The following is a 17,730-nucleotide window of genomic DNA, read 5'->3' as shown; positions in this document are numbered from 1 at the left end:
GGGGGTGCCTCCCAGTTAGGCTGCTCGGGGGTCAGGGGTCAGGGACCCACTTGAGGAGGCAGTCAGCCCGTTCTCAGATCTCCAGCTGCGTGCTGGGAGAACCACTGCTCTCCTCACAGCTGTCAGACAGGGACATTTAAGTCTGCAGAGGTTACTGCTGTCTTTTTGTTTGTCTGTGTCCTGCCCCCAGAGGTGGAGCCTACAGAGGCAGGCAGGCCTCTTTGAGCTGTGGTGGGCTCCACCCAGTTCAAGCTTCCAGGCTGCTTTGTTTACCTAAGCGAGCCTGGGCAATGGCGGGCGCCCCTCCCCCAGCCTCGCTGCCGACTTGCTGTTTGATCTCAGACTGCTGTGCTAGCAATCAGCGAGACTCCGTGGGCATAGGACCCTCTGAGCCAGGTGCGGGCTATACTCTCCTGGGGCACCGTTTCCTAAGGCCGTCGGAAAAGCACAGTATTCGGGTGGGAGTGGCCCGATTTTCCAGGTGCCGTCTGTCACCCCTAGAAGGGGAACTCCCTGACCCCTTGCGCTTCCCGAGTGAGGCAATGCCTCGCCCCTGCTTCGGCTGGCGCACGGTGCGCTCACCCACTGACCTGCGCCCACTGTCTGGCACTCCCTAGTGAGATGAACACGGTACCTCAGATGGAAATGCAGAAATCACCCGTCTTCTGCGTCGCTCGCGCTGGGAGCTGTAGACCGGAGCTGTTCCTATTCCTATTTTTATTTTTTTTTGAGACAGATTCTCTTTCTGTCATCCATGTTGGGTGACACAGTGGTGCGAACACAGCTCACTGCAGCCTTGACCTCCTATGCTCAAGCAATCCTCTCACTTCAGCCTTCTGAGTAGCTGAGACCACAGGCACATGTCACCATGCCTGGTTACATTTTTTTTTTTTTTTTTTTTGTAGAGACATGGTCTCACTGTGTTGCCCAGGCTGTTCTTGAACTGCTAGGATTAAGTGATCCGCCCGCTTCGGCCTCCCAAAGTGCTGAGATTACAGGCATGAGCCTCCACATCTGGCCTTTTGTTTTTCATTTTTTAGAAACGGTCTTTCTCTGCTGCCCACGCTGGAGTGCAATGGTGCCATCACTGGTCACTGTAACCTCGAACTCCTAGGATCAAGTGATCCTCTTGCCTCAGTCTCCTGAGTAGCTGGGACTACAGGTGTGCACCACCACCCCTGGCTACTTTTTTAGTTGTTGTTGTTGTGTGTGTGTGTGTGTGTAGAAACAGCGTCTCACTATGTTGCCCAGGCTGGTCTTGAACTCCTGACTTCAAGTGATCCTCCCACCTCAACCTCCCAAAGCCCTGGGTTTATAGGTGTGAGCCACCACACCTGGCCCTCATTAACTTTTAAAGCAGCTTTATTGAGATACAATTCATATGCTACTCAACTCACCCATTTAAAGTGTATAATTCAGTGGCTTTTAGTATAGTCACCGAGTTTTGCAAGCATCACCACAATTTTAGAACGTTTTCATCACCAGTCCATTTACTTTTAACTAGCAATATATTTGGGGTTTTTAACTCCCACATATTTTTCTTTTTTCCTTTTTTTTTTTTTGAGACGGAGTCTCGCTTTGTCGCCCAGGCTGGAGTGCAGTGGCGTGATCTCGGCTCACTGCAACCTCCGCCTCCCGAGTTCACACCATTCTCCAGCCTCAGCCTCCTGAGTAGCTGGGACTACAGGCAGCTGCCACCACGCCTGGCTAATTTTTTTGTATTTTTAGTAGAGATGGGGTTTCACCATGTTAGCCAGGATGGTCTCGATCCTCTGACCTCATGATCCACCTGCCTCGGCCTCCCAAAGTGCTGGGATTACAGGCATGAGTCACCGCACCCAGCCAACTCTCACATATTTTTCTATTTGATCATACTGTTTTATGTTTCCTTCACTTTTCTTTTTCATTTTCTTTTAGATTAATCTTTTATTGTTGTTATTCAAGTTTTCTCTTCTACTAGCTTGATTGGTTGTACTTTTTTTTTTTTTTTTACTTTTTAGTGGTTACCTTAGAGATTACACATGCATCTTTGACTTATTGGGGCCTAATACAAATTATTTTTTCCCACTTTCCCAATAATGTCATATTTTCCCACTTTCCCAATAATGTTATAATCCAAAAGCTCTTTAACTTCATTTACACCCTCATTTTCCATTATTGTGTTCACTGTTAAAAAAGAAAGAAAGAAGTTGACACATACACACAAATTTCAGAGGTAGGACTAGGTTCAGATATGGCTGGATCAAGGAGCTTAAATCCAATATCAATCTCTCTCCAGCTATCATCTCTGCTTCCTTCTGTTCTGGATTCATTTCAGATAAGCCATCTCACTGTTACATTAAGATGGCCCTTGGAATCTCAAGGCTTACATCCTGCTGTTTAGCAACCCCAATGAAAAAAGAATGCTTACATCACAATACTTTTGATTAGTTTTAGGGCTGGTACTTGCTGGTTCTTATGGCTTCATCTTTGGTCATACACCCCTCACTTAACCAGTCATCATGATATTTTATTGGCCAGGTCAGTATTGTATGCCCAACCCTGAAATGAGGGATTGGGATGAACCTGGTCCAAACTCCATGGTGTTGTCATGCATTTTAATTCTATGAAAGTTTACTATTATTGCTTTCTACAATCAAATTGATTTCTTTTAACCCACATATTTATCTGTCCATTGCTCCTCATTCCTTCCTGCATTTTTTATTGTCTACCTGGGATTAGTTCCCTTTTGCTTGAAGAACTCCATTCAGTTCAGGCCAGCTAACTATAAATTCATTCAGATTTTGTTTGCCTGAAATGTCTTTATGGTACTTTTATTTTTTAAGAGTATTTTCTCTGGTTATGGACTTGTGATTTTGCAGTCATTTTTTCACACTATAACAATGCCATTACTTTGTGTTTCCTCTACCATTGTTTCTGTTGAGAAATCATGTTTTAAAACTAATGTTTTGGCCAGGCAGTGGGTCACGCCTGTAATCCCGGCACTTTGGGAGGCCGAGGTTCGTGAATCACCTGAGGTCAGGAGTTCAAGACCAGCCTGGCCAACATGGTGAAACCCCGACTCTACTAGAAATACAAAAATTAGCTGGGCGTGGTGGCAGGCGCCTGTAATCCCAGCCACTCAGGAGGCTGAGGCAGGAGAATTGCTTGAACCTGGGAGGCAGAGGTTGCAGTGAGCCGAGATAGCACCATTGCACTCTAGCCTGGGCAACGAGAGTGAAACTCCGTCTCAAAAACAATAAAATAAATAAATAAATAAAAATAAAAAGTTTTATTTACAGAACGCGTGATTAAAATGGCATGGTGCTTACACTTTTTTATGTACCACCACTTTAGAACTGACACTTTTCACTCCAAATACGTTATTAATTACAAATGCACTCAACATTTAATATCCATATTTTTAAAAAAAGTCTTACATGGTACATTGCTTTGGCATTCTGTGGCAATACGCTTCCATTTATAGAAATTTGAATTTACAAATCCACTTTTTCAAGTTCTTCAAAGTGAAACTCTAAGTATATATCTCTATGTGCACTATTGTATGTGTGTGTGTGTGTGCGTGTGTGTGCATTACTGAGGCTTTTTAGAGACATCTTCTTTTGACCTCAGTCTTAACTTACCCAAAAGCAACATTATCTAGCATTTTGTTCTCAACTTTCTACATCATAACTGTTCCAATCATCCAGGATTAAAACTTTGAAATTATTTTGGAATCCTTCTTTTTCTCCATCTATTTATTTTTATTTTTATTTTGATTTTTTTGAGACAGGGCCTTGCTTTGTCACCCAGGTTGAAGTACAGTGGCGCAATCTCGGCTCACTGCAACCTCCATTTCCTGAGCTCAAGCAATTCTCCCACCTCAGCCTCCCGAGTGACTGGGAATACAGGCATGCACCACCACACTTGGCTAATTTTTAAAAAATATAGTGAGACCGCCAGTTAGAATAGCGATCATTAAAAAGTCAGGAAACAACAGATGCTGGAGAGGATGTGGAGAAATAGGAATGCTTTTACACTGTTGGTGGGAGTGTAAATTAGTTCAACCATTGTGGAAGACAGAGTGGCGATTCCTCAAGGATCTAGAACCAGAAATACCATTTGACCCAGCAACCCCATTACTGGGTATATACCTAAAGGATTATAAATCATTCTACTATAAAGACACATGCACACGTATGCTTATTGTGGCACTGTTCACAATAGCAAAGATTTGGAACCAACCCAAATGCCCATCAGTGATAGACTGGATAAAGAAAATGTGGCACATATACACCATGGAATACTATGCAGCCATGAAAACGATGAGTTCATGTCCTTTGCAGGGATATGGATGAGGCTGGAAACCATCATTCTCAGCAAACTAACACAAGAACAGAAAACCAAACACCACATGTTCTCACTCATAAGTGGGAGTTGAACAATAAGAACACATGGACACAGGGAGGGAAAGATCATACACCAGGGCCTGTTGGGAGGTAGGGGAGTAGGGGAGGGATAGCATTGGGAGAGATACCTAATGTAGATGGCAGGCTGATCAGTGCAGCAAACTACCATGGCCCGTGTATACCTATGTAACAAACCCGCACGTTCTGCACATGTACCCCAGAACTTAAAGTATAATAATAATAAAAAAAATATAGTGAGACTTTTTCTCACTCTATTGCCCAGTCTGGTGTCAAACTCCTGGGCTCAAGCAATTCTCCCACCTCAGCCTCCCAAAGGGCTGGGATTATAGGGGTGAGTCATCGTGCCTGGCCCCTCTATCTCTTTATATTGTATCAAAGAATAAAGGGAACAGGCAACAGAATTGGATCAGGAGAGATGCTTATGTTTCAACTATTTATATTGAAGTGTATAGAATAAGACTGCATAGTAAAGCAAACTAGACATAAAATGTGAATGTAAATCCATATTTCTAATAGTCTTCTTGATAATTAGACTTTTGCGCCAGGCATGGTGGCTCATGCCTGTAATCCCAGGACTTTGGGAGGCTGAGGCAGGAGGATTGCTTGAGGCCAGGAGTTCGAGACCAGCCTGGCCAACATGGTGAAATCTCGTCTCTACTAAAAATAAAAAAAAATTAGCCAGGCATGGTGGCGCCCGCCTGTAATCCCAGCTACTTGAGAGGCTGAGGCAGGAGAATTACTTGAACCTGGGAGGTGGAGGTTGCAGTGAGCTTATATCACGCCACTGTACTCCAGCCTGGGGAACAGAGCGAGACTCTTGTCTCAAAACAAAAAAACAAAAAAACTTTTAGCTGACTTTTTCATATCTAAGTACAGTGTTTCAGTCTTCACCAGGAAATAGAGATGAAGAAGTGCTTATACTGGGAGAATGAGAAACATTTGCTTTGCCATTTTCTCGTTTGTTTGTGCTTACATTATTGGCATTCATTTCAATTCATGGGCTCTTTGTTTTGAGATGGAGTCTCACTCTGTTGCCCAGGCTGGAGTGCAGTGGTGCGATCTCAGCTCACTGCAACTTCTGCCTCCCAGGTTCAAGTGATTCTCCTGCCCCAGCCTCCAGAGTAGCTGGGACTACAGGCCCACACCATCATGCCTAGCTTATTTTTGTATTTTTAGTAGAGAAAGGGTTTCGCCATGTTGGCCAGGCTGGTCTCGAACTCCTGACCTCAAGTGATCAGCCCAACTTGGCCTCCCAAAGTGCTGGGATTACAGGCATGAGCCACTGCACCCACCTTCCATGGGTTCTTTTTAAAGGTCTGTTCAAATCATTTTTACATATTAGGATTGGTTTAGCTAAAATTTGATAATATGCATGAATACATTTAACTCTTGTCTTTGTCTTTTCACAGTTCTTGAGTCTGGGACTCCTAGATCAACGTATGGGCAGGTTCAGTGTCTGTTAAAGAACTGATCTGCATTTCCAACGTGGTGCCTTGTTGTTGCATCCTCTGGAGGTGAAGAACTCTGTGTCCTCTCATGGTGGAAGGTGGAAGGGCAAAAGAATTCTCCCTTCAACATCAAGCCCTTTCATAAGGGTGCTAATCTCATTCATAAGGGCAGAGCCTCACGACTTAATCACTTCCCAAAGGCCATACCTCTTTCTATTGTTGCATTGAGAATTAAGTTTTAACATGAATTTTGGAGGGGAAGCCATCATTCAAACCATAGCAATCCTCCACAGGTAAACTGCAAAAACCAAGGCATGTGTTAGAGTGCTACTGGCAAGCCGTTTGCTTTGTGGAACTCTCCCTCTTACTCAAGAATCCTCTAGGCCTTGTGTGTGATCATCTGATGTGTGGATTCGGGGAAGTTTCTGATGTCAATATGCACATTAAACATTAGTAAAGCTGACTTTTATAATTTTATTTGAATTAGAAGAATTATAGGTAGAAGTTCTAATATTTTCTTACAGCACAAATGGAACATCTTGTATCTCCTCTGGGTGTATTATACATTTTGAGGATCATTACTAACTACTCTGCTGTAATGATGACCCATAAATAGGGGAGTGGAATCTCACCACAGATGGTCAGACAAAATGACAGTCTGCTTTCTGCTCACTTTTTCCTATCCCAACTCTAAAGTCCTTGGTGCAGAGAAGAGGGCGGAGAGAGCAAGAGAGAAGGAAACTTCATACTCTGGTCTAGACCCCTGTTGGAAACTCTTTCCTGCCCTATGAAAAGAGTGCTTTCAATGGAATCAAAGAGTGAAGCTTAGAAATCGGCATGATTGAATCTTAGTTACTAAACTGAAACAATGCTACTTACTAAAGGAGACTGAAAACTTGTGGGAAAGGACTAAGATGCCATTGAGGCAAGTGCAAGGTGGAGAAGAAAGGAAAGTTCAAAATACAGTGGAATGGTAACTACATTAAAAGACAAAATCACAGGGAAATATCATAGTTTGGGACTCCAGAAGCATTCATATGCAAGTACAAAGATCAGAGTGAAGAAACTATGGAGTAAACTGAGTCAGGCTAATGGAAGGAGGCATGGAAGTGGTACCACTTTGGGGTATAACACAGATCTTTCATGTGGACTGTGTGAATAGACTTGCCAAGGGCCATGGCCAGCCTGGCATAGGCAAGCAGTGGGGGTCATCTAACAATCTAAGCACAAACTTCAAGGTCAGGTACCTATTGGATTGGATCTTGGCTCTGCCACTCTAAGCATGTCGCTTAACTTCTTTAAGCCTCAGTTTCCCCAGTTGTAGAGTGGAAATGATAATAGTTCTTGTTTTATAGGGCTGCTGTTCAGGGTGAATAAAGGTAAATGGGCACATAGTGACTGCTCTAATAAATGGTAGAGTCCTCATGATCACCATCATACTCTTCATCATCAGATGGAGGAAGTTGCTTCTCTTTCTGTAGAAAGTGAAGCATCTGGTAAACTGTTTACTTACTCTGCTGAAAATTTTACATCTTAAAAGAAGATATTGGGAGGCGGTGCATGTGTGGGGGCAGGGGATATATGGGAAATCGCTCTACCTTCCCCTCAATTTTGCTGTGAATCTAAAACTGCTCTTAAAAAATAGTCTGGCTGGGCGGAGTGGCTCACACCTGTAATCCCAGCACTTTGGGAGGCCGAGGCGGGTGGATCACCTTAGGTCAGGAGTTCAAGACCAGCCTGGCCAACATGGTGAAATTCTGTCTCTACTAAAACTACAAAAAAAATATCAGCCGGGCGTGGTGGTTCATGCCTGTAATCCCAGCTACTAGGGAGGCTGAGGCAAGAGAATTGCTTGAACCCTGGAGGCGGAGGTTGCAGTGAGCTGAGACTGCACCATTGCACTCCAGCCTGGGCAACAAGAACCAAATTCCATCTCAAAAAAAAAAAAAAAAGTCTTTAAAAAAGAACAAAAAAGAAGATATTGGCTGCCTTCACAGAACTTTTATATCATAATGGCTACTGTGCTAAAAGTATTTCTTACATAATTGCCACGCTAACACTAACAGGTGGATTCTGTCTGCATTTTACAGATGACAAGCATCACCGAGGTTTAGAGAAGATAACCAACTTGCTCAAGGTCACACAGCTCATTAGAGGCAGAACCATGCTGTTTCTATCATACTGCAATGCCTCCCACTGAGTATGCGCCTTGCTCTGAAGAACCTGTTGATAATATGGAAGTGTTGATAGCATTGAAAGAAAGCGACTGTGTTGACAGTAAGTTGGAGTTGTAATGAGAAGAACTAAAGGCATAATCATAAATGTATCCCTGATTTTAAGTGAGTCGATTTTAAAATGCTCAAAGGTGGAATGGAAAAGTCAGTTTTAAAACTTATTTTGCTCTTTTGAAGGTAATTTGTTCTTTTTCTTTTGGCCGCTTTTAAGATTTTGTCTTTGCTCTTCAACAGTTCTATGATGACCTGCCTATATGTATCTTTTTGTATGTGTGTATTTATTCTGTATGTGGTTCGCAGAATTTCTTGGACATCTTTACTCAGTTTAGAAAAATGTTCATCCATTTTCTCTTCAAAATTACTTCTGCCCCATTTGTTCTTTTTCCTCTCCTTCTGGGCCTTAAATTACATGTATATTAGACATTTACAATGTGTCCCACATGTTTGTTCTTTTCTAAATATTTTATTCTTTTTTCTCTCTGTGCTTTGCTTTGACTTGGGCGCTATGCATTTAACTGTCTTCCAGGTCACCAATTCTGTCTTCTCCCAGGTGTATGTTGTTGTTAAATGCCTATATTTAGTTCCTAACTTCAAATACTGGTTTTCAGTTCTAAAATTTTATTTTATTTTATTTTATTATTATTTTTGAGACGGAGTTTCACTCTTGTTGCCCAGGCTGGAGTGCAATGGCGCGATCTTGGCTCACTGCAACCTCTGCCTCCCGGGTTCAAGCGATTCTGCTGCCTCAGCCTCCCAAGTAGCTGGGATTACAGGCATGCACCACCACGCCCGGCTAATTTTTTTCGTATTTTTAGTAGAGACGGGGTTTCTCCAAGTTGATCAGGCTGGTCTTGAACTCCTGACCTCAGGTGATCTGCCCACCTTGGCCTCCCAAAGTGCTGGGACCACAGGCATGAGCCACCGTGCCTGGCTATTTGATTATTTTTTTATAGATTCCAATTCTGTGGTGAAATTCTCCATCTTACTATCTATTTTATCAATTTTCTCTGTTTTCTTCAACACATCAATCATCTTTATTTTAAAGTTTTTGTTAACTCAAATTTCTGGATTCCCTATGGTTCCATTTCTATAGTTTGATTTCTTGTGACATACCTAGTAATTTTTAATTAAATGCTGGACGTTGTATCTAAACATTGTAGAGACTCTGACTCTTGATCGTGTTCTTTTCCTTCAGAAAGTGTTCATCCTTTACTCAGGGCTTTTCTCTGCTAGCCAGATAGAATGAGTGATCAATCATCTTATCCCAGTCTGATTGAAGAATTGTGGAGAGAGAAATGTCTTGCAGGAGTGGAAGAAGGCAAAGGAGCCTTGAGGAATATACTAGGTTGGTGCAAAAGTAACTGCGGTTTTTGCCATTTAAAAGTAATGACAAAAACTGCAATAACTTTTTTCACTAATCTAATATAAAGTCATTGGAAGTAGACAACATTGTGATGAATCCTTGCTCTGGTGCTCAATCATCTTATCCTAGTCAGGGGCTTAGCTAGTTAAGGTTGGTTGCAGTTTGGTAATGCTTGGGCTGGTTTGCTTCTCACTTGTTCCCAGAGCAGACCCCTCCAGGGCCTGCAATACTTACCAGGGCTCTCCCCTTGGAGAGTCCTTAATGCTGCTCTTTGCCTCCTCAGAAACAGGAGACTAGAAAACCCTGCTTTGATTTTCAGAGATTTTTCTCTTAAGTTTTTAGCCTCCTACCCCATATAGCATCTTCTTCACTGGTCTTGATACTTCCATTCTTCATACCCCCACCCAATTCATTCTCCACTCTGCTTTCAGATTGACTGGAAAATAAGACATTCATCTCATGCTACTTCCCTGCTTCAAATCAATCAAACACTTCCTATAACTTTCAGGATAAAGTCCAATCACCTTAGCATAGTTTATGTATAGTTTACGAGGTTTTGCATGATTGTGATTTACATTACTTTTTCCATCTCCAACAAATGTACTTCTCTGCTTTCATCCTATATTTCAGCCACACCACATTATTCATATTCCCTGAAGTCATCCGACTCTCTTTTACTTCTGGGCCTTTGAACATTTTGGCCCTTCTAGTGTGAATCACTTTCCCTGACCTCTCCTCCAAGCCTAATAATAATCCTTTAAAATTCACTTCACATGTCATTTCCTGGAAGATTTCCATGGTCCTGCCTTACCTTCACTTATCCTACTATGCACCTTTAATAGGGTTAAGATTAGGTTTCCCTCCTCTAAGCTTTCACAGAACTCAGTGGTTTACCCTTATCATAGCACTTTTTCCATAGTAATACAAGTGTCTTCTCAACTGTTTTTCTCACTAGATATAAACTCCATGAGGACAGGAATGGTGTTCATCATGCTAAACACCATACTCTCAGTGCCTAACCCATATGGTACTCAGTTAACATTTGCTGACTGAAAAAAAATGACTGAATGAAAACAAAAAGGGAAGGACATATAAGCAAAAACAAATAATAAAGGGTGGTATAACTAATTTTGAATAGTGACAAGGAGCTCTAAAAGATCTGAAACTTGCAATAAATGCTGCAAACTTAAAAAGACTCTTAGGAAATTTATATTCAGACCAGCAGGAGGAGGAATATTAGGAAAGATATATACCTAGTGCTTTGAGCTGATGATGCAGTTTGATAGATGACATAGGGAAGGACTTAACTCTTCAACTCTTATTGTGTTCCTTTCTTCCCTGATTGAAGAATTGTGGAGAAAAGAAATACCTTACAGGAGTGGAAGTAGGCAAAAGAGCTTCGAGGAATATATAAAGTCATTGGAAGTAGACAACAATGTGATTAATCCTGGCTCTGACTCTTACTACTATGTGACTTTGGTTAAGTCACACAAATAATTCTCTGAGACTCAGTATTTCCCATGTGTAAAAAGAGGATATACCTAACATGCAAGATAATGATTTGAATGATGAATGCTAGGTGCTTGATACTTAATATACTACAGAGTATTTTCGTCCAAAGGCATGTTTGATGTTGACACAAGTAAGATTCTAGCAAGCATTATTTAAAATGTTTTTGAGTACTTGGATAGAGAAGGGACCAATTTGAATTTTATGTATATGTATAATTTCATTTCTTTCTTTGGCAGGGTAATTTAGGCAGATTTGACTGGATTACCAAACTGCTTGATCATATAATATAGGTATAGTACTCTGGACTTCAGCAAGGCATTTGACAAGGGCTGTTTGACAAGTGAACAAATATGGGTTGACTGGCTTTTAAAAAATGTTAAGATACACGAAACATGAAATTTACCATTTTAACACATACAATTCAGTGGCATTAAGTACAGCCACAATTTTGTGAAACCATCACCAGTCTCCATTTCCAGAACTTTTTCATCAATCCAAACAGAAAATCTGTACCCATTAAACAATAACTTATTATTTCCTCCTTCCCCTGGCTCCCGGTAACCTCTGTTCTACATTTTGTCTCTGTGAATTTGACTAACCTAGGTACGTCATATAAGTGGAATCATACAATATTTGTCTTTTTGTGATTGGCTTATTTCACGTGGCATGTTTTCAAGGTTCATTCATATTATAGCATGTATCAGAATTTCATATATTTTCTAAGACCGAATTTTTTGTGTGCGTATATCACATTTTGCTTATCCATTCATCTGTTGATGGATACTTGGGTTGCTTCTACTTTTCAGCTATTGTGAATAATGCTGCTATGAATGGGCTGACTGTTTAACCAATCTTGTGAATTGGCAGCTGGCTGAATGATTGTGCTCAAAGGGTGCTGATGAAAGTGAAAGTGAAATGATGGCACCCTTGAAGGAAGTTTCCAGTGGTTTGCCACAGGGGTCTTCCTGTAGACTTTTTCTGCCCATCAATTTTCTCAAGAAGATATAGAAAGTATGATTAGCTAATTTGTTTTGCAGTCAACACAAACATGGAGGAATGATAACTGTATTAGTTAGCAAGATTCAAACTCAAAGAGATTGATGAGTTAGAGAGACTGACTGAATATCAAGAAACAAGAATTTCACAGGGGAAAAATACAAGTTCATATACTTGAGTTCAAAAAACCAACAGCATGAGTATAGTTTGAGAATGCTGCCCCTTTAAAAGAGTAAGCTGAATGTGTTTCAGTAGTGTTTAAGTGTCCCTTCAAACATTAAACTGATATTAGGTTATGTTAGTGGAAATGTAATATCAAAAATGGAGGTGCTGGTCATACTTTATTCTGTTCCACACTTGAGGTGTTGGTGTTCATTTTCGAGTTACACCTTTAAAAACAGAGAATAGTGTAATATGAGCTTTACTGTCATTACATTGCCATACGTCAAATTCCAGTTTCATTATCTTTTTTTTTTTTTAGACGGAATCTTGCTCTGTCCCCCAGGCTAGAGTGCAGTGGCGTGATCTTGGCTCACTGCAACCTCCACCCCCCGAGTTCAAGCAATTCTCCTGCCTCAGCCTCCTGAGTAGCTGGGATTATAGGTGCCTGCCACCGTGCCCGGCTAATTTTTGTATTTTTAGTAGAGACAGGGTTTCACCATCTTGGCCAGGCTGGTCTCAAACTCCTGACCTCGTGATCCACCTGCCTCGGACTCTCAAAGTGCTGAGATTACAGGTGTGAGCCACCACGCCCGGCCCAGTTTCATTATTTCTAAATCTATGACTTTAGGCATGTGACTTAACCTCTTGATGTCTCAGTTTCCTCACTTGTAAAATAAAGATAATAATAGGGTTGCTGTGAAGATTAAATGAAGTAACACATAGTAAGTACTTCATAAATATTAGTTTTTGAAATTACGTAGAGAAGCTGAAATATATTCAAAGAAGAGTAACCACTTATTTATTCATTCTGCAAATATTTATTAAGCACCACCACTGTCATAGGAGGAACACGTGAAGAAACTAAGGGTGTTCAGCCTAGTGATACCATGTTATGGAGGATATGAAAGCTGTCTTCAAATATTTGAGGAAGAGGCATTAATCTCTTTCTGAATGAGTTTATAAAATAGAACTAGAATTAATTGATGGAAGCCACAAGATTTGAATCAATGTAAGAAAACTGGAATTGGCTTTATTAACTGTTGTTGCAGGTGTCTAAGCAGAGGCTAGACAAATAGTTTGTGATGGTGTTATAAAGGATATTTTAGCATCAGATGGGTGATTTGAGAAGATAATCTTTAAGATTCCTTAATTATTCCAGACTTGAAAAGTCTATAATGATATGAAAATGCTTTCCCTCTTTCCTACCCTGGAGACTGTATAAGGTCTATTTACCTTCTACCTTCCAATTTCTTCACCAAACCTCATTTGGACCTAAACAAATGCAGATTGACCTAGGAAACTTTAGTTTCTTTTTCAGCTATTTAGTTTACAAGTGACTCTTGTAATCACATCAGAGACTCCAGCCTCTACTCTAATTCCTTTATATCGTTACAGAGAAAAATAGTGGGCCGGATTTCCTGGATACAGAAGGCTGAGGAAAGTCTTATGAATAATACAACAAAATTTTGAAATGTTCCTAAATGCTTCTTAAAGCAAATATCATTTCAGGGAGAAAAGTAAACTCAAAATTTTAATCTTAGATTCAGGAGTGATATCTGAGAACAAAATGTAAAGTTTGGTTGAATTTTTAATGGAGTTCACAATGAATAATAAAGCTTTGTACTTTCATAGACTTTTATTGACTAGTGCTTAGGAATTCACAGACTGTAACTGCTATAATGAGAAAGCTTGAGTCAGGGAAGTTTGACTCAGTAAATGTCCTAAACATCCTCATTTTTTTGATCATTTTAAATAAAATGTGAAACAGAATGAACCAGAAAAGAAAGTTTCATAGAAAAATGTATCATACTTTATTTTTTATTACTTCCTTAAAAAGTAAGGCTACCTGCTACTGTTTAAATATGGCTTGTTCCCACCAAAATTCATATTAAGGCTTGGTCCCAGTGTGGCAATGTTGGCAAGTGGGACCTTTAAGAGGTGGGGTCTAATGGGAGGTATTTAGCTCATGGGGACTCCACGCTTATGGGCAAATTGGTGCCCTTCTAGTGAATGAGTTCTCATTCTCACGGGACAGAATCAGTTCTTGTGGGACTGGGTTAGTTCTTGTGAGAGTAGATTGTTATAAAGCAGGTAAGCTTCTTTTGTTCCCTCTCCCTTTTGCATGCCCTCTTCTTCAGCTTCTCTGACATGTTATAATACAGAACAAGGCTCTCACAGAAGCCACCAGATACAGCCTCCCAATCTTGGACTTCCTAGCCTGCAAAACCACAAGCTAAATAAACCTTTTTTTCTTTATAAATTACCCAGGCTCAGATATTCTGTTATAGCAACAGAAAATAGACCAAGACAATGTTCTAGATAACAAAGGCACTATGCAAACTACTATGTAAATGAATAAATTGTGACTTGACTACATCCTTTAAAGGGGGCAGCTAGGCTATAGTCATATACTGTATAATAACATTTTGGTCAATGATGGACCACATATACAATGGTGGTCCCATAAGATTATAACGAGGCTAAAAATTTCCTATCACTTAGTGATGTTGTAGTTGTCATAATTTCATAGCTCATTACATTATTTACGTGTTTGTGGTGATGCTAGTGTAAATAAACCTACTGCACTGCCAGTTGTATAAAAGCCCAGCACATAACAATTATGTACAGTACATAATACTTGATCATGATAATAAATGACTATTTACTGGTTTATGTATTTACCATACTATATTTTTATGTCTAATCAATTAATCTATGTTCTTTTATTGGAGCCAGATTCCTGGTCGGTATACAGTGATATAGTTGCTAAACAGAGACGTGCAGAAATTACATACTATCCATCTAGACAGGTTTTTGTTATACTCTGCCTATTGATGGAATAGTTCCATTTATCAAGTTTTATTCATCAAAAGCTTTGAATTTGACCACACTGTCCATTAATTCACCTCTGAAAAAGTAGCACTTAATTTCAGCAATTATATTTTATAGCAATAAAAAGCTTATACATTAGGGTGCTTCTCTGCATTTAGCAGATAGAACTGAGTTCATCATCCCATCCAGATTCACACAGTCACATTTGAGAGAGCCTTATACCAGAGTTCTGGGGCAAAGTTAATCCTAACTAACATGGACTTCTTACTCTGAGAACCTATCTTTGTAGCCACATTTTATAGTGCCAATGAAGACATGCCAGCAAGTTTCTCATGTACAACTGGCATTAAAGCACCAGGTCAATTTGATGGTGGTGGCAGGCACTATTGTTTTATATCCAGGTAAAAGGCCAATTAGAAAAACTGCCACTGGGGATAAAAATCAAAGATACAACATATCAGAACTGAGTTTTGAGCAACCTGGTATTCCAAAATATGTGAATATTTTCAGAAACCAATGTTAAATTTTTCCCATGTTTCCTAGCTATGGAGATATTTAATACATTTATTCAAATCCCACTACTCAATCCACATAGTGCTGAGGCCATCCTGCAAAGTGCATATAAAAAATATGAAGTTAGGGTGATATAGATGAGTATAGATGACAACGATGTTACGCAAGTCAAACTTGGAAGGTCATAGTAAGCATATCTATTCTGAGATAACTTATTGTTATTTTAGAGTGTATTCATTCTACTTATAGAAAAAGTTAACTGTGAAACAGCGTCAGGCAAGCCCTTCTGGAGATATTCCAGAAGAAGGCATTGTTATCCTAGGAGATGACAGCTTCTTGCATGTTATTGCCCCTGAAGACCTCCCAGTAAGACAAAATATGGAGGTAGAAGACCGTGATATTGATACTGACTCTGTATAGGCCTAGGCTGATATATGTGTTTGTGCCTTAGTTTTTAACGAACAGTTTAAAAAGTGAAAAAATAACATTTTAAAATGTAAAAAAGCTTACAGAGCAAGAATATAAAGAAAGAAAATATTTTGTACACTTGTACAATGAGCTTGTGTTTTAAGCTGTGTTAATACAAAAGAGTTCAAAAGTTAAAATATTTAAAGTTTATAAAGTAAGCTTTATAAACATTCACAGTAAGCTAAGGTTAATTTATTATAAAAGCAAGAACATTTAAAAAATAACTGTAGTGTAGTCTAAGTGTACAGTGTTTATAAAGTCTACAGTAGTGTACAGTAATGTTCTAGGCCTTCACATTCACTCATCACTTACTGACTCACTCAGAATAACTTCTAGTCCTATAAGCTTCATTTATGGTAAGTGCTCTATACAGATGCACCATTTTTTTATTTTTTATACCATATATAAATATATTTTGAGACAGGGTCTCATTCTGTTGCCCAGGTTGGAGTGCAGTGGCATGATCTTGGCTCACTGCAATCTCGACCTCCTGGGCTCAAGCTATCCTCCCACCTCAGCCTCCTGAGTAGCTGGGACTACAGGTGTGTGACACCATGCCTGGCTAATTTCTGTATTTTTTTTTGTAGAGAGAGGTTTTCATCATGTTGCCCAGGCTGGTCTTGAACTCCTGAACTCTAGTGATCCGCCCACCTCAGCCTTCCAAAGTGCTGCGATTACAAGTGTGCACCACCTGCCCCCAGCCATATTCTTACTGTTTAGAAATGTTTTTCTATGTTTAGATATGCTTACATATATACATACTTACCATTGTGTTACAATTTTCTGTAGTACTCAGTACAGTAACATGCTGTAGAGGTTTGTAGCCTAGGAGCAATAGGCTATACCATACAGCCTACATGTGTAGCAGGCTGTACTATTTAGGCTTGTGTAAGTATACTATGATGTTCTCACAATGACAAAATTGCCTAATGACAGATTTTTCAGAATGTATCCCATTGTTAAGTAATGCATGATTGTATAGGCACAAAATATATAAATAACTAGGTTATTTAAATTAATCTATGACATAGATTAATCTTACACACATGAAAAAGAGGTTGAGTGGTAATGAACTTGCTTGGCTTTTGTTTGGGAAAGTATTTATCTCTTCATTTTTGAAGGACAGTTTTTCTTAATTCTTCCAAAAAATTGAAGAGGAGGGAGCAGTTTCAAACTCAATTTATAAGGCCAGCCTTACCCTGATATCAAAGCCAGAAAAAGATACTGCAAGAATGGAAAATTACATGCCAATATCTCAGATGAACATAAATGCAAAAATCCTCAACAAAATGCTAGCAAATTGGGAGGCCAAGGTGGGCAGATTGCTTGAGCTCAGGATTTCGAGACCAGCCTGGGTAACACTGAGAAACCCTGTCTTTGCAAAAAATACAAAAAATTAGCCCGGCATGGTGGCATGCACCTGTAGTTCCAGCTACTTGGGAGGCTGAGGTGGGAGGATTGCTTGAGTCAGGAGGTTGAAGCTGCAGTGAGGGGAGATCTCATTGCTGCACTCCAGCCTAGGTGACAAAGTGACTCTCTGTCTCAAAAGACAAGCAAACAAACAAAACACAAAAAAACCCTAGCTAATTGAATTAAACAGCACATTAAAGGATTATACACCATGGGTAGGTAAGATTTATCCCTGGAAAGCAAGGCTAGATCAACATATGAAAATCAATCAATAAATGTGATATCACATTAACAGAATGAAAGACAAAAACCATATGATCATCTCAATAGATGCAGAAAAAGCATTTGACAAAATTCTACATCCTTTTGTGATAAAAATTCTC

The sequence above is a fragment of the Pongo pygmaeus genome, chromosome X, assembly GCF_028885625.2.
Source record: "Pongo pygmaeus isolate AG05252 chromosome X, NHGRI_mPonPyg2-v2.0_pri, whole genome shotgun sequence".
Taxonomy (NCBI): Eukaryota; Metazoa; Chordata; class Mammalia; order Primates; family Hominidae; genus Pongo; species Pongo pygmaeus.
This window is presented reverse-complemented; position numbering follows the sequence as displayed.